Source organism: Patella vulgata, chromosome 1, assembly GCF_932274485.2.
Source record: "Patella vulgata chromosome 1, xgPatVulg1.2, whole genome shotgun sequence".
In the NCBI taxonomy this organism is placed as follows: Eukaryota; Metazoa; Mollusca; class Gastropoda; family Patellidae; genus Patella; species Patella vulgata.
In genome coordinates, this window is record NC_065879.2 from 35,807,629 (window position 1) to 35,826,317 (window position 18,689).

The following is an 18,689-nucleotide window of genomic DNA, read 5'->3' on the forward strand; positions in this document are numbered from 1 at the left end:
GCTCCCAGATCGATATCTGTTTTCGATCATGGAGAAATAAGCTCCCGCGTTAAATAATAATAAATAGACCTGCATGGCAGTACTGAATCGGCTTTCAGGCAACAGACCCCCAAAAAGCATACGAAAGTCCATTCACTGGGCTATCTGGAAACATCCAACGGAGAAATCGTGTTTTTGGCATAAATTTTTATTTTTATGCATTTTTTCAAAATATCGGATATCTTATCGACTACTTCCGGTTTACGTATCAATTTCGGTATATTTTTAAAACGTGGCGTTGGCATTGAACATCCTGTACCAGAAGATTCAGAAACATCCATTGAGCAATTTTGAATAAAAAGAAAAATAAAAGAGCATTTTCAGTAATTTAACGATTTTTTAATTTTTTTCAAAGTTTGAGGGTCTTTTTGGACCATTTATATCATTTCAAGTCTTTTACATTTGGATGCACACCCTAGACCACAACTCGCTAACCTCTAGGTCCAAAAGTCAATCCCCATATTAGTCGAGAAATTATCAGATTTTCCAGCTTGGTTCTTCCCTTGTGAAAAATGTAAGGATGATGGATGACCTGACAAAGGACAAAATATAGTCAGAGGGGATGAGAAACCTAGGTCCTATGTACGCATTTGCTTGCACGTAACACAACCCAAAACTATTGGAATACTAAATAGGTTCCCTATAGCGCTGCTGTCCGGGCAAAAATCCTTCATACCACAATTTTCTAAATTGATTATCCATTTCCTACCTAAGCAGCTGTGGGAGTGCCAGTCACATATTTTAAGGAATCGATTGGTGTGGATGTGTCATAGATTATACATGACAAGGACTAGGGCCTGTCCAATCTTCTGGGTTTCCTCCCACTGCGAAAGTGTCTGTCACGAAGTCAAAGTGCTGTGGATTCCAGAACCCTGCTGTACTTGACCAGGGCATAGGGTCATCTGGTTTCCTCCCACTGTATGCCCAACATGACCTATTTTGTGTCGATGGATGTTAAACCACATTACTTCATCAGCCAAGTCGGTATAAGAAATAAATTTACACACGTGAAATAACAAGGGTCTGTAATTGCATCAAGTCGCGTAGTCTCCGATACCCACAACTTCCTAATCTCCACCGTACAGGAGGGGTTTTAGACTGTTGTCTATATTTCACGAAAAGTTCCCTTGCCCATACCTAACCGCGAGAGAATCATGCAAAATTTAAAAACGGCACAAGCGGTGTCGGGCGATTTTGACCAAACTTTGCAGATTTGGTCATTGGGTACCCCGTATACCCCATATGAAATATGAGGTTCACCAACCTTGTAGTTACGGAGAACCAGCTATGGCTATTTTAGAGTAAAATAAAACGTCATTTTTTAAAAAAAAATCCCTAAATTCAAATATTTCCCATAAATTGCCTATTGATTTTTTATTTTAAATTGTTTTTTATGAATGATCTTGTCTACTGCTTCAATATATATGACTATTAAATTCATCCGAAACCAATTGAGGCTATAAGGAATTTATTTTGAGATGTAGTTTTTGCTATATCTCACCCACTGCGTGGCTGAGGACAATTCTATTAATAATAGAAGTTGGGGACTACTAATACTAATATTTGGTTTTGACAAAATGACTGGCACGGATTTCTTTCATATTAAATTTGATGGCCGAACTTGAAGAAAATGACTTCATTTTTGACATCACTTTTCCAATAAAATCATTCATTGCCGGGATTATTAGGCCAGATAATGCCCTTAAGCAACCGACTTCCAGCAACCCTGTGTAGGGCCGGTACAGATGATTCGGAGTTCCACAAGGATCAGTCCTTGGACCTGTCTTTTCTGTAATGTATACTAAGAATTTAGAACAACTATGCAGATGATACACAGCTGATCGCAAATTACTCCCTTTCAAAACCTGTTCCATCCCCTAATTGTACACGTGACATTAGAGCATAGAACTAGAATACTAGTTCTCTAAGATTAAAGACAGGATGACAAGAAATATGTTGAAATTAAATTTAATTGAATTAAGTAAATCAGAATGTATTTTATGTGGTCAAAATACACATCTGAAAAATACAAGTTCAAATGATGTGGTTGTACGAGATGCAATATTTGTACCATGAGACACTGTGAAGTCCTCTTAGTGTCCAATTTGAGCATGGACAGTCACATTCGTGAAATTTGTCGAAACTTTTATCTTCTGTCCAGGAACATCTATAGATACTGGATAGATAGATAGATAGTGCCAGTGCCATGTTACACTTTTCAGTGTGTAAAAAAAGCGGTTTATGTTTCGTCATTTTTGTTGAAAATCGTTATTTTTGGACAAAAATGGAAATTATTTACTACTAAACGGGTCGAGTGCCACCCAATTTTTTCTTGATCTTAATACTATAGATCATTGCCTTTTCAGTCAGCATTCCAAAAACATACTTAAACCCACAGTGGGTGAGATATAGATAGAATAAAATGACATACCTAAATTTAGCTATTTTGGTACCTAGCAGTCCCTATACCGAAAACCACCCAATGAAAGTCCATCAAACTTTCAGAATGTATACTCACTAACCATATCTGCTACCCTATAACGTTTCATTAATCTACTTGCCGTAGTTTAGTTGTACGCCATAATTGAAAAGTGGCCTTAAAATGATGATTTCTTTGGCTTTTTTCGGTCTTAAAATTTCAAACATTTTTCTACACTCTAAAAATAGTTCGATTGATCTAAAATTGTGGCAGTGGGGTTTGGAGGGGTTACCCATCATACATAAAAAAAATGGTGAAAATCGGTCACTCATTATGTGCCGGTCCCTGCATGGTTCTCTCGCAAACGCATTCTTAATTTCTCCAATGTTGAATCACTGGTATTCTACATGCAGTAGCCCATTCCCTAAATTTCGTCGAAAACTTCCCTTTACAGCACAGCTAGTATGACATTATGGAATCATCAGAGTACTGAATTTGTACAAGGGTTGACCACCAAAATTTCAATTCACTGATATTCATAGCAGACGGGGGACAGAATATCATGACCGTGTTAGTGCAAGAACAAAACAACGCTTCTTGACTTGTTGTATTCTTACGCCATAAAAGTCTCAAACCATGCAGAAAATAGAAATTCAATACCTCTTCATCAATTCTACACCTAAATGTCAATACAGATAGGCAATCAAAATGGCAAAAAGAAACGAGACGGACACCAAATCAGGCAGAACACAGATAATCAGTACCTCTTCATCAATTCTACACGAAAATGTCAATACAGATAGGCAATCAAAATGGCAAAAAGAAACGAGACGGACACCAAATCAGGCAGAACATAGATAATCAATACCTCTTCATCAATTCTACACGAAAATGTCAATACAGATAGGCAAACAATATGCCATAAAAGGAGGGGAAAAATATATCTAAAAATAAGCGGCACTACCGAGATATGGAATATTAATAGTGTTCTACATCCATCTAGCCACATAAGCTACTAAACGATAATTTAGTTGTTTTGATTCAATGACACCCGACGGAGAAATTTTTTACTGTTTTTTTCCTCAAAATATAGTATATTTAACGATATTTAGCAAATAATTGCTAGTCTGACACCATCTTGTTAGGAGTAGTTACCTCCCTTATACCGTTACAAACGTTCTCAATCATATAGCGATTTTTCGACTATTTTTCAAAGATTGGGGCCCTTTTTGGACCGTTTATGCTATATTGACCCTTTTAGATTTCCATTCACACCCAAAACCGCCGTTAGGACCATACGTAACGTAAGTTTAAAAAACAAATTTAGAGTAGTTTTCGTGATAAAAGCGTCTGAATAGGCTCTAAAAAGGAAAATTCTAGATTTTCAGCGTCCCATAATCTATTGCCTTAAGCATCGAATTTGTATCATTTGGATGTCATAAGAACGTCCATTATTCGGACTATCCAATGAGACTTTATTTGTTTAGATTCGGTGAAATTTGGCGAAGTAATCACTTTTTTCGTAAGATCAACATTTTTTTTACTTTTTACGTTTTTTTTTCAAAATATCGGATATTTTTTCGACTACTTCCGGGATATCATTGTCGGGATAGTTTTAACAAGTTGTTTGGATACTTACCTTTCTGTACCAAAAGTTTCAGAAACATCCATTGAACTGTTTTCAAAACAAAGAAAAATAGAAGCGCATTTTAGTCATTTAAGGATTTTTCTACGTTTTTCAAAGATTGAGGCTCTTTATAGACCATTTATATTATTTCAATGGATTTATTTTTCGATTCACGCTATAGACTACCGATAGGTCGTAGGTCTCAAAAGGCTCCAAAACGGAAAATACTACATTTATCGAAATCGTATTATTCAGATGTCATATGATAGTCCAATCATGGGGCTATCCAACGACACTTTAGTTCTTTGGGTCCGCTAATATCTGACGGAGAAATCAAGTTTTTCGCAAGAGCGCCATTTTTTAAACTTTTTTTTTCATTTTTTGAATACTTCCGGTATGAAGATTATTGTCGGGATAGTTTTAATAACCGGTTTGGGCAATTAAATAGCCTCAGGGCTCTGTAATGATATTTTACATTATCTGATTAGATAATATTCCCCTGAGAAATCCTATGTTCAAAAGTGCCAAAAATGCAAAAATGTCAATATGTCGAAAATTAAATTTCAATATTTCAATACATATTATACATAGTTAGAATCGTAATTAGGTCAGCTATCTGAATGTGAAGCCTTTTTGTAAAAAAATCTGTTTAAATAATAAAGTAATAGAGCATTTTCCAAAATTTCACGATTTTTTTACTTTTTTCGATTTTCAGTTCCTTTTTTATCCTATTCCAGACATTTCAAAGTCTTATTGGATGGCTTAATGCACAAGACTATAGAATGGGCTCTCGATAGAGAAAGTTAAAGAGAAATTGTAGATTAAGTTTTTTTAGATAAAGGCGTCCAAAAACGCTCCAAATCAGAAAATACTTCATTTTTAGCGTGCCATATTTTGCTGCCTGGTCATAGTATCCATATCCATTGGGTATTACACGATAGCCATCTTAAAATATTCAAAAACCAAAAATTTACCATAAGCCAGGCTATCCAGAAATGTATTAATTTCAGAAATAGGAGAAGAATTCAATATACAAACTACGGTCCATTGTGTTTATTTACAAGCCCGTTAATGTAGATTTTTCACTATTTTTCATATCCAATTTCAATGGTGACCATCAGTTGACCTAAATCAAAATTCTGCTCTGAACGTTTTTAAGGCATTCCTTCAAGGATTCAGAAAATATAACTCCCCTGTCTGTAAGTAAAATATCTCAAAAGCCTTGGGGATTTTCACGTTTCAAGATGGCTGCCCTTCCGGTTCGATCGACAAACTCCATATTTTGTGTAGTAATCAGTAATTTTTTAGCTAGTAAAGCAAAAAAAATTCAAGTCATTCTGACCTATATTTTGTCGATTTTTTTTAAAACTTTGATCCTTAATTTCTTCAAGGGGAGGTAAGTTAGAAAGTTTCTAATGACATCTTTTAAGTCGCATCGGTATGATCTACTTACATTACAAATTTCATGAAAATTGTGCAAATATTAAAGAAGTTGTCAAGTTGGTCTCAACTTCCGGGACGAAATTCGAAAATTGCAGGTGAAAATGATTTCTTTCTAGGTACTCAAAGAAAAAAGAATTAGTAAAATAGGTCAAAAAGCCACAAAGTTACGACTATGCATTGTAAGTTTTTTCGTTTGTAAAATTCGGTGAATTCGGATTCGTAAAACGTTTTGAAGATATATTCACTACAAAGCCACCACCCATTCTTGGGGGGGGGGGGTTAAAGTTTCAGAAAGATCCTTTGGTTAGATTCTGAGATATAAGATTTCCAGGAAAAGAACACAAACAAATCTTAACAGAAACAATAAGTTTTCATATGTAATAAAAGAAAAAAGAATTAGAAAAAATAATTATCAAAATCGGTTAAAAACTCGCGAAGTTACAAGTCTAAATATAGCGAGAAACATTGCACCCAGGCATAAAAATAATCTGAAACTAAAGGGAAATACCTGAAACTTCTATTTATGTAATCGGAATGACGGAATCGTTCCAGAAGTTTCAGAAAAATGCATCAAGCCGCTTAAAAACCTGACGGATGAGAGAATGAAATGACAATGGCGGGAAAGAACAAAAAAAGGCAGGAAAATATCGAAAAATTAAATGAGATAACTTTGAACGGAACTAATATTTTTTTAATCTGCGACAATGCGAGAGAGAGAGAGAGAGAGAGAGAGAGAGAGAGAGAAATTGGGTTTAACGTCCACTCGACACAAACTAGGTCATATCGGGACTAACGTATGGTTTAATTTTATTTCAATAATTCGCGCGTAGGGGTCTTTAGCAGTGGGAGGAAACCGGAGGACTCGGAGAAAACCCACGAGGTTGGATTGGCGACCCTATTCCTTGTCACGTACAACCGGGGAATCGAAACCACGCCAGTTGACTCAATGACAGACTTTATGATATTGCGCGCACACGCTAACCATTACCCCCCCCCCCCCTGCGACAATGCGAAATGTTTGAAATCACAAAGTTGTCGTTTTTTTAAATATTGCCGTAATATCAACAATAATCATCGGATTTTAACATTTGATACAATTTGACATAGCCCGAAACAAGGCAAATAGCTACGGTTCTTTAGATGTTTTATTTTCGACGAATCTTTGGAGATATTAGGCGCAAAAATTTGAAAATTTAAATTTTAACAAAAAACTCTTTTATTTATGAATATCTTTTTATGGCGTTTTACCCAGAATTAAAGGGACATGTGATTTGAGCAAAAATATGAACAATTTTTATCTCGATAATTTTCCTTGGTCGCTATTGGCTAATTCAGTTTATGGGATCTAGATTAATTATGTATTGTTCGATTTGTATGAAACAAAGTCCATATGCTCCGTGGTCCAAAATGTCATTTTTTTTGTTACCGGTGAAGTTTCCTTTCGCCACCTGAAGTGACGTAAATTTAGCAAAAAGTACAATTCTGACAGTTCGGTACAACTTTTTGAAAGCAAATATTTTTTTTTTTCAAATTTGATATTACCAAAAGGATGCGCCATGCAAAGGCGCACAAAACATAATTTCAATTTCTCTTTCGAGCTATTTCGATTAAATGGTGAAAAAGGTGTAAAATTAAGATATTTACAACCCATTTAGCGTCTTCATATTTTAAAATTTCTTCGTAACTTTCATAAACTCGTAGCAATAATCTATACGAAGAGAATGTATGTGAAAATTAGTTTGTGATATGAGCAACTGCCGAGAAATAGGCAATTTTGCGTGCGTCACTTTTCACGTTATTTTGCCTGTAAAGGAGTCAATTATTAATCGATTTTCAAATTCTTTTTACCACTTGATGCCTTATGCCAATTTTGACTAGGTCAAACCAATTTAACATTTTCACTGTCAACGGAAATGACATCATTTGGGCGAAAACTGTATCTTTAGTCTTAAAAAGAGATATTTTATTCAAATGATTCTTATTTGTAATGTTTTTAAAATTATGATATTTGATTCAAATCAACAAATAGAATAAACCCATACAATCATACAGATACCACAAAACGGTTTCTAAGTGGTACAAGTCACTTTTCATGGTTTTTGGCCCATAAAAGTGTCAATTAATCTACGATTTTCATAAAATGTTCACCATGTGATGCCTTATGTCATGTCTGATTTCATAGAACTATTTTAACATTTTCATTCTCACAGGAAGTAATGTCGTTTTTACAAAAACTGTATTTTTAGCCTTCAAAACAACTATTATTTTGAACTGAGTTATAATTAGTATTCGTTTAATATTATATTTGATTCCAGTGGATATATAGATTGGATCAATACGATCATGGAGATGTCAAAAAATTGCTATAGTCCATGTGACAGACCTGGGATTTTGGAACATCATTACCAATTTGATGAATAAATTCAACCATGATTTTCAGTTAGCCTGGTGGCTGAAGTGTTGAAATTTGGTTGATGGACTTCCGGGTTACTTTGCTAAATTGCATTTTGGCAAGATGGCCGCCGTTATTTCATTGAAATTGAGCGCATCGGGGAAACCTTCATAACTCCTGAAAAGATCGACCTATGGATATGGAATGTGGCTCACAATGTTCACAAGAAAATGCTTCTTCTGGTGCTATATGATACTTGTTGTTGAATGAATCATATATTTTCCAAATCAACAGATTATTCTGGAAAAAGCAACCTTTTGGCATTTTTATTTTCCCAGGTTTTCATGATTTATTTTATAAGTTTACTACCAAATCCTGTTCAGAGTAATTTTAGCCAAATTATGTGTGTGGTCTTCTTAAGTTATTCAATTAGCATAAATAAATACGCCCAGTGGTCCTCCCTATACAGCTGCGGTGGCCGCAAACTCAACAAAAGTCGTAAGTAGACTGTCAAATTTAAAATGTTGAACGTCGGCGAGGCAGAGCACAAACTTAGTGAACTTTTAGCTAGTGTGTCACATTCGAAACGATATTTGGGGACGGGTTGTTTCTGTGTCAAAATTTGTCCCTAAAGACAATTTTGAGATTATGTCACTTCTGTGACGTCATTTTCGGTTGGGGTTCTGTCCGATGTCCAAAATGACCGCAAGGGAGCTAAAGATGATCCGAACAATTATAGGCCAATCTCAATTCTCCCCACAATTTCAAAGATATTCGAAAGGCACTTGAGCACTCAAATTCAAACTTATTTGGAAACCTTCAATGTTCTTTATGCTTACCAATCTGGATTTAGATCAAATCATTCATGTGCTACTGCACCGATCCGAATGACAGATAATTGGCTTGATGCTATCGATAATGGTGGTATAGTGTATCTTGATTTTAGCAAAGCATTTGATCTCATTGAACATAAGCTTATTATTGAAAAACTACATCTTTATCGATTTGATAATAATTCACAAATTTTGATTGAATCATATCTTGACTCACGGAAGCAAAAAGTATGTTTAGGATCAATTACCTCCTCAATTACTACAGTCAAATGCGGGGTTCCACAAGGGTCGATCGTGGGTCCTCTCCTATTCCTTATTTTTATAAATGATTTCCCACTCAATATAGATTTGTTTGCTGATGACAGTACCCTGCATTGTTCACACAAAGATATTTAATCCATCGCCAGTAATCTCCAAAATTATCTCTATTTGGTTGCTAAAATGGTGTGAAAACAATGGGATGGTAATCAATCCTTCGAAAACAAAATCAATGCTGATTTCATCAAAACACAAAAGAAATCAGAAAAACCTAACTTTATCACTCCATGGTGAGAAAATTGAGACGGTTACTACCGCAAAATTACTTGGAATTCAAATTGACCAAGACCTTAATTGGGAAGCACAGATAGCAGATATGTCTAAAAAACTTGCATCAAAAATATTCCTCCTAAATAAGATAAAAGATCATTTACCTTACGAGACAGGAATTTTGTTTTATAACAGTTACATACTACCAATATTTGATTATTGCTCTATTATTTGGGGAAATGCTACCAAAAGTAGATTAGACATTCTTTTAAAATTACAAAAGAGGACAGCAAGAACTATTCTTGATGCACCGATTGAAACTTCGTCCACCTCTTTATTTACTAAACTCGGTTGGCTTACCCTTACACAGAGGATTCTTTACAATAAAATTGTCTTAGCATTCAAAATTATTACATTTAATATTTCACTTTATCTAAATTTCTATTTTATTGAAAAATCTCTTGTTTCCAAAACGGATATCACAGACAAGTAAATCTCTTTTTCTTCAAAATTGCAAAACGGAATCCATGAAACGTACTTTTCATTATTCTGCATGTCTTTTATGGAACAATCTGCCTTTTGATATAAAGATGTGTAAAAATGTTGAAAATTTTAAGATTAAACTGAAAAGTCATTTATTTTGCACACTGAAGGAACCATAATATTCAACTGATGACATACTTATTATTTTTAACTTGCAACTGCATTCTATTTTATTTTGTGTGTAATTATAGTGTTCTTCCTATTTTCTACTTGTATAATGTATATGTTTTGAAGTTTGGGAGTGACTTATCAAACTTCCCACTTTAAAATGCTATTGCATTTCTAATGATTTTAAATTTATCCTGATATTACATGTATATATGTCTTTGTAGCTTAGGAGGGACCTATGGAAGATTAGTTTTTTTGCAAACTAAATATGTTGCCTAATTAAATAAAGTTTTTATTATTATTATTATTATTATTATTATTATAGTATCATGCAAGGTAGGGCTTGTGATATATCATGTATAGGGTTTTCGTAGCCACTGAATTTAAAATTGAATTATTTATTGGAATTTTCGATGAAACGGAAAGGTTTGTTCCGCACAGGTATTAGCTTAGAAGGGACAAATACAATTTGTAGAACCAGATATTTGATGTTAGTGAACCCATTTTTTCTAGGACACCTGTTTCATACAAAATCTTATTTTCTATCCAGACGAACCTTCGGTATAATAATCTATATGCATACAAAGTTTATGAAAATACACATTCAAGCAGCATTTAATATGGTCTACCACCTGTAGGACACTCCCTTCAACTTAAAAATAAATTGTTTATTGGAATTTTCGATTAAACGTAAACTTTCTGTAAAATGTAAAATACTCGACTAATATGCCAGTTGTAACATGTTTAACATCATATCTTTCCACGCGAATTAACAATAAATTGTTCATTCGATAAAACGGAAACATTTTTTATACTTGTAAAATAAATACCTATTGTGTATATGATACGTTGAAGTCTACCGTGTAATACGGAAATTTGCAACACGTTTATAAGCACCATATCTTTCTGCATGAACTAACAATAAATTGTCCATTGGATAAAAAGGAGACATTTTTTTTATATATATAACTGTAAAATAATATATGAATTATCGTTTTAACATCATATCTTTTGCCTCCCTTTTCAGGGATGGACACTCAAAAGGAGTATGGTAGTTTCGGGGGTCCCTGAACTAGTCAATGTTCTCGCGTAGTTATGAATTTATGTCGTTTTTGATGAATTATTAAGATATATGCATAAGCTAAAAACACCAGGATATACTCTAGAAAGTACCATTTAAATTACAGTCAGTTTTTTCAAAAGAAATTTCGAGTCTGGTTGTAGAGAACCCCGTCGTTCACCTCACGGAGCAAAGATAAGCCTGTCCTATCCTAGGTATCATATGTGTAATTTTATGTCAACTTCACAATTGTTAGTATAAATATAACATTTACTTGACAATTATCACAATTTTCATCTGGCCTTAAAACATTTTAATTGGATTTGTGTTCCTGGTGTTATAAGCTTTCCAAATATGTATAGTTTGTTTAATAGGGAGGACCTTGTAGCGGAACTGTGTTTCTAAGCAAGCTAAAAATTTTGGTTGCAGGCCTACTAGACTATACGACAAAAGTTGCCGGGCATAGAGGCGTTAATGTAAAAACGGACCACATTACCATTTCTGAACGAATAAGAGATCTTAAATTCTTAACAACTGGATATATCATAAATAATTCTCAATACGGCTTAAAATGGTGCAAAGGCATAGTAGATGAAATTAAAATGACTCACTATTTTGGTGAAATGTCTTGTGATCTGTGAGATCCAAAATAATCAATTCCATCATATTATGCCCCATTTTATTGTTTATGGGGGTGTGTGTGTGGGGGAGGGGGGTCGCATAGGATGTGTCATTTTTAGCAGTATCATTAACATCATTTTCAGCATTATTTTTGAGTTTTTATTGATGTTCAGTGACTCTGTAAACCTTATAAAAGAGACATTATAAGCTATATAAAACAGTCATTCGTGTTATGGAAATTCTGACCGCCATTTTGAATTTTCCCCATCTTGGATTTTTAAAACTCTTTGTTTAGATTAAACAAACATTGTGCAAGAGCTAAATCTGCCTATTGCAGGTCTTTCTTTAGGCCTGAAATGTTTTCTAAATTATTATTTAGACATTAATTAACTGACCCAGGCCATAATCAACTCTCGATGGCATCGGATTTCTCCGATATTAAATAAATTAGAATGTATCAGTCATATTTTGATTTAATCTAAAAATGGAGGAGCGAGACTTAGCTTCGAGCAACCAGTACAGTTGTTGAAATTATTGCACGTGTCTTGTCAAACCTTCAAAGGCTAATATCTTCGCTTGCAATAGAGTAATTTGAATGAAATTGTCAAATTATTCATTTTACATTATCTATTTTCGAACTATTGTAGCAAGAATGGCTAGCTCTTTATCTAAATCTTACGTAATGAATCTTTAATTGTAAGCTCATTGGATAGTACATGTCATATCAAACAATGAAATGACTATTATCTGACATATTGGCCATTTTAGGAAATTTTGTCGCCATTTTGAATTTCCGCCATCTTGGATCTGGGACACTCATATTTGAGATTATTTTTTATGATCAATGTTTCTGATATCTATTCAATCACTTAAGTTGACCAAACAAATATTTGGCTTATATGGGTCTGAACACGATTTGTTAGTAAACATACGAACAGACATGAAAAAAAAAATCGAAAATGTTGCTTTTTTCAGATTAATCTTTTATTTTAAAACTGATAGTATTGATTAAACAACATATATCATATACCAGCAGATGCAGAATTATATTATGAACATTTTGAGATATATTACATATCCATATAGGTGAAACTGTTGAGGAGTTATGAAGGCTTCCACGACTCGCACTATTTCAAATAAGAAAAAAAACGGCGGCCATTTTTTTTAAAGATGGCCGCCAAACTGACATTTGGCAAAGTGACCCGGAAGTCCATCAACCAATTTTGGACACTTTAGACCTAAGGCTAACTGAAAATCATAGTTAAACCAATTCATCAAATTGGTAATGAATATCTGCCTGACACATGGACTACTACTAGCATCTTCCCTTGTCGAGAAATAACCAATTTTCTCCGGATCACTTTATAAGATTTTTTCATCCTTTTTAATTACAGTTTATGGATTCTAGGTTAATTATTTATTGCCTGATATGTATAAAACAAATTTCATATGTTTCATGATGCAAAATCTTTGTTACCGATAACGTTTTCTGTCGATACCGGAATTGACGTAATTTTGCTAGAATTTACAATTTTGACCTGTCTTTTCGGAAGCAAATATTAATTTTTACAAATCTGATAGATCAAGTAGAATGACCCTATGACAAGCGCAAAAAATGTTAAACTCAATTTTGTTAATTTGGATTTTGTGTTTGCGCCATTTCGATTTAACGGTGAAAAAGGGCGTAAATTTAAACAATTTACAACCCATTCAGGCTTTTCATATTTTTAAATATTTCTATGTAATGTTCATAAACTTGTAGCATCTATCTATACGAAGACAATCTATGTCGAAATTAGTTTGTAATATGAACAGTTGCCGAGAAATAATCAATTTGGCGTTATTTTGCCTGTAAGAGTCAATTATCATTCGATTTTCAATTTTTTTTACCATGTGATGCCTAATGCCAATTTTGAATAGGTCAAACCATTTTAACGTTTACACTGTCACCGGAAATGATGTTATTTGAGCAAAAACTCTATTTTTAGCCTTCCAAACAAATATTTTAGTGAGTTATATTTATTATTCGTTTAACATTATGATAATATTTGATTCCCGTGGACATATAGATTGGATCAATACGATCATATAGATGTCCAAAAATTGCTTCTAGCATCTTCCCTTGTCGAGTAATTTCCCATTAGAAAGTGAGCTAACTTAGCGGTAAGTTAGTAACAATTTTTGCCAAGATCACTTTTTTGACATATGTAACACATGTGACATGGTAACAAATGTATAAATGAAATTGATATTGCTGGGTAACGTGGCACCGGAAGTGACATAAGTTCAAGGGTAACGTGGCACCGTTGAAACCCGTCATTACTGCATCGCAGTTCTAGTTTCAAACTTTAATTGTCAAAGGTCTCTATCATCCAGAAAAATATTCTACAAATATTAGTCTGCATGCGTTGTCAACATTTGAGAATAATAGGTCATTGGCTAAATTATCCGGTCTTTTAAATTATCATAAACAACATCTAAGGGAGATAACTCGTTCTAAAACAAGATGATGTAAAATTTCTCTCTTCATGGGCCATATGTAGAGTGGCCAACACACTCAATTAGCTGTACTATATAAACTGACCTGTTTTAACAGCATGTTGTCACGCGGATCAAAACTTCGTTTATGAGAAAAGTGCTCTCACGGGCTCGCTCGTGCACTGCAAGCAGCAAACAGTCGCCCAAAATAGACATTCACGTGACAATATTCATTCACTTATTTATCAATGAAGCCATGTAAAAAATTATTCTTTACCCGTTAGACTTTTAAAAATAAGTAGTTAAGAACTAGATTAAAATTTTGGCTAAAACTCGGCGATTTAATTTAGACTAAGTTAGTTGATTGTAACTAATGACGTATATATTGTAACGGTTCTCGGTTCAGAGTCAACTCATGTAGTTTCGCCCTTTTTCTATCTTTTAAATCCACTCTCGTGGCAACAAACCACATGAATCTGACCTTCTATCCGTATATATATGCATACACCATGTCGTACCAGACAATATATAATACAAAACAACAAGAATGCAATGCCTGTTGAAAACTCGATCTTACCTGCTCTCGCTTCGGCTCGTTTTTTTTCAATAATTCGTAATGTCAGGCAACCAAACTTCTGTCAATTCACTCAGATATGTTTTTTCTTCAATCTAGTCGTTTTGATTTGCATAAATACTCCCACAAAACGGTATCATCGCCACTTGTTTCCAATATTTACATCGTTTTCGTCCATTTTCATTTTGTCACGGCCGCCATGCGCTGACGTCACACAAATAGACGCATTCGACAGACCTCGTTTTTCTTGTTGCTGGGGTTGAGGGATTCTACCGATATTCGCCGAATATGTATAGACGTTTCACTGACGCATGAGACGACCCTACTCCTTATTATGTGTTAACCATTCGGCCATTTTAGTAGCTTTTCATGTAAGCAATTTTAAAATGGGAGCTAAAGAATAACATTTGCCTAATTTTTTTAGTTTTTAGTACCGTAGCTTTTCATGTAAGCAATTTTAAAATGGGAGCTATAGGATAAAATTTGCCTAATTTTTGTGATTTAAACAATGTTTTTTTTTTTTTTAAAATCAACTTCATAGGGCTTTGGCAGAGTAACACAAGCTGTGACAGGTCTTGTAATTGAAAAAAATATTTATAAATACAATATTATGTGATATCAATATAATTTTTAGTTCATCTGATTTAACATTTCGTATTTTAGAAACAATTAAAACTAATGTAAAAATTTCATTTCTGCATAGGCTAAGTAGGCCTACTATTTAAGAAAAAAACAAAACAATTATAATAAATAAATCATCCATTCAATTTTGAAGGGCCTCAACAGAACCATTTGTAGTTTGTTGGATTTACCAAACAGCATTTTAAAAGACAAAAAAACTTTATATATAGGCCTATATAAAAAAAAATCCTGCACATATTCGAGTATTGACGCTTCATAAATTAAAATTTTAAAAAAAAATTCCAAAAATAAATTCATCTGATTTTCCACATGATGTTTTAGAAAATATGATAAATTTAATAGTCGGTTTAGGCTTGTCAAAATGCCGAAGAGCAGTTATGAATTCCAGGAATATTAATTTTAAGGTATTTACCAAAGAACGGTATCAAATATTTTTTCCATAATTGTTTCTAAAATACGAAATGTTAAATCAGATGAACTAAAAATTATATTGATATCACATAATATTGTATTTATAAATATTTTTTTCAATTACAAGACCTGTCACAGCTTGTGTAACTCTGCCGTAAGCCCTATGAAGTCGATTTAAAAAAAAAAAACATTGTTTAAATCACAAAAATTAGGCAAATTTTATCCAATAGCTCCCATTTTAAAATTGCTTACATGAAAAGCTACGGTACTAAAAACTAAAAAAAATAGGCAAATTTTATTCTTTAGCTCCCATTTTAAAATTGCTTACATGAAAAGCTACTAAAATGGCCGAATGGTTAACACATAATAAGGAGTAGGGTCGTCTCATGCGTCAGTGAAACGTCTATACATATTCGGCGAATATCGGTAGAATCCCTCAACCCCAGCAACAAGAAAAACGAGGTCTGTCGAATGCGTCTATTTGTGTGACGTCAGCGGCCGTGACAAAATGAAAATGGACGAAAACGATGTAAATATTGGAAACAAGTGGCGATGATATCGTTTTGTGGGAGTATTTATGCAAATCAAAACGACTAGATTGAAGAAAAAACATATCTGAGTGAATTGACAGAAGTTTGGTTGCCTGACATTACGAATTATTGAAAAAAAAACGAACCGAAGCGAGAGCAGGTAAAATCGAGTTTTCAACAGGCATTGCATTCCTGTTGTTTTTTATGGCTGGGGCTATTTGCCACATGTGGTACGACAATCCGGAGACTATTTGCCACATGTGGCAAGTCTCCGTACCGCAATTATCAACCGATTTCAATGAAACTTACAGATAACGATAACATTAATAATATCTCAGCGTGGGTAACATTTCGACCACTTCCGGTTAGCGGTTTCGGAAATATCAGGTTACCACACATTTCATGTGGCACGGCTACAGACCACAATTATCAACCGATTTCAATGAAACTTGCAGATTATAATTACTTTAATAATATCTCAGAGTAGCCAAAATTTTGACCACTTTCGGTTAGCGGTTTCCGAGATATCAGGTTACCACACATTTCATGTGGCACGGCTACAGACCACAATTATCGACCGATTTCAATGAAACTTACAGATTATAATTACTTTCATAATATCTCAGAGTAGCAAAAATTTCGCCCACTTCCGGTTAGCGGTTTCCGAGATATCAGGTTACCACACATTTCATGTGGCACGGTTACAGACCACAATTATCAACCGATTTCAATGAAACTTGTAGATTATAATTACTTTAATAATATCTCAGAGTAGCCAAACTTTCGGCCACTTCCGGTTAGCGGTTTCCGAGATATCAGGTTACCACACATTTCATGTGGCACGGCTACAGACCACAATTATCAACCAATTTCGATGAAACTAGCAGATTATAATTACATTAATAATATCTCAGAGTAGCCATAATTTCGACCACTTCCGGTTAGCGGTTTCGGAGATATCAGGTTACCACACATTTCATGTGGCACGGCTACAGACCGCAATTACAAACCGATTTCAAATAAACTTGCAGATTATAATTACTTTAATAATATCTCAGAGTAGCCAAAATTTCGACCACTTCCGGTTAGCGGTTTCAGAGATATCAGGTTACCACACATTTCATGTGGCACGACTACAGACCACAATTTTCAACCGATTTCAATGAAACTTGCAGATTATAATTACTTTAATAATATCTCAGAGTAGCCATAATTTCGACTACTTCCGGTTAGCGGTTTCCGAGATATCAGGTTACCACACATTTCATGTGGCACGGCTACAGAATATGACAATATTAATAATATCGCAGAGTAGCCAAAATTTGGGCCACTTCCGGTTAGCGGTTTCCGAGATATCAGGTTACCACACATTTCATGTGGCACGGCTACAGACCACAATTATCAACTGATGTCCATGAAACTAACAGAATATGATAACATTAATAATATATCAGAGTAGGCAAAATTTCGACAACTTCCGGTTAGCGGTTTCGGAGATATCAGGTTACCACACATTTCATGTGGCACGGCTACAGACCACAATTATCACCCGATTTCCATGAAACTTGCAGATTATAATTACTTTAATAATATCTCAGAGTAGGCAAAATTTCGTCCACTTCCGGTTAGCGGTTTCCGAGATATCAGGTTACCACACATTTCATATCAACCGATTTCCATGAAACGTACAGAATTTGACAAGAATAATAATATCTCAGAGTAGCCAAAATTTCGTCCACTTCCGGTTAGCGGTTTTCGAGATATCAGGTTACCACACATTTCATGTCAACCGATTTCCATGAAACTTACAGAATTTGACTAGAATAATAATATCTCAGAGTAGCCAAAATTTCGTCCACTTCCGGTTAGCGGTTTCCGAGATATGAGGTTACCACACATTTCATATCAACCGATTTCCATGAAACTTACAGAATTTGACAAGAATAATAATATCTCAGAGTAGCCAAAATTTCGTCCACTTCCGGTTAGCGGTTTTCGAGATATCAGGTTACCACACATTTCATGTGGCACGGCTACAGACTACAATTATCAACCGATTTCAATGAAACTAGCAGATTATAATTACTTTAATAATACCTCAGAGTAGCCAAAATTTCGGCCACTTCCGGTTAGCGGTTTCCGAGATATCAGGTTACCACACATTTCATCTGGCACGGCTACAGACCACAATTATCAACCGATTTAAATGAAACTTACATAATATGACAACATTAATAATATCTCAGAGTAGCCAAAATTTCTACCACTTCCAGTTATAATCTGCAAGTTTCATTGAAATCAGTTGATAATTGTGGTCGGTAGCCGTGCCACATGAAATGTGTGGTAACCTGATATCTCCGAAACCGCTAACCGGAAGTGGTCGAAATTTTGCCTACTCTGAGATATTATTAATGTTATCATATTTTGTAAGTTTCATGCAA

The 18,689-nt window shown here is 34.4% G+C and overlaps 2 long non-coding RNA genes across 3 annotated transcripts in view; one reads left to right on the plus strand and one right to left on the minus strand.

The window, feature by feature from the left end:
- Nucleotides 1–18,560, plus strand: part of LOC126828524 (uncharacterized) — a 151,158-nt gene extending 132,598 nt beyond the window's left edge. Inside the window, exon 3 of the long non-coding RNA XR_007683127.2 lies at nt 18,551–18,560. This is a non-coding gene — a long non-coding RNA (uncharacterized LOC126828524). The remainder of the gene's footprint in view (nt 1–18,550) is intronic.
- The window catches only part of LOC126828518 (uncharacterized), a 112,848-nt gene that overhangs the window by 74,618 nt on the left and 19,541 nt on the right, over nt 1–18,689 (minus strand). The window contains exon 1 of one of the 2 annotated variants that reach the window (XR_008787466.1): nt 14,669–14,879. The exons of the other annotated variant lie outside the window; for it this stretch is intronic. This is a non-coding gene — a long non-coding RNA (uncharacterized LOC126828518). Of the gene's footprint in view, nt 1–14,668; nt 14,880–18,689 lie in introns of those variants that run through there. 2 annotated transcript variants of the gene reach the window in all.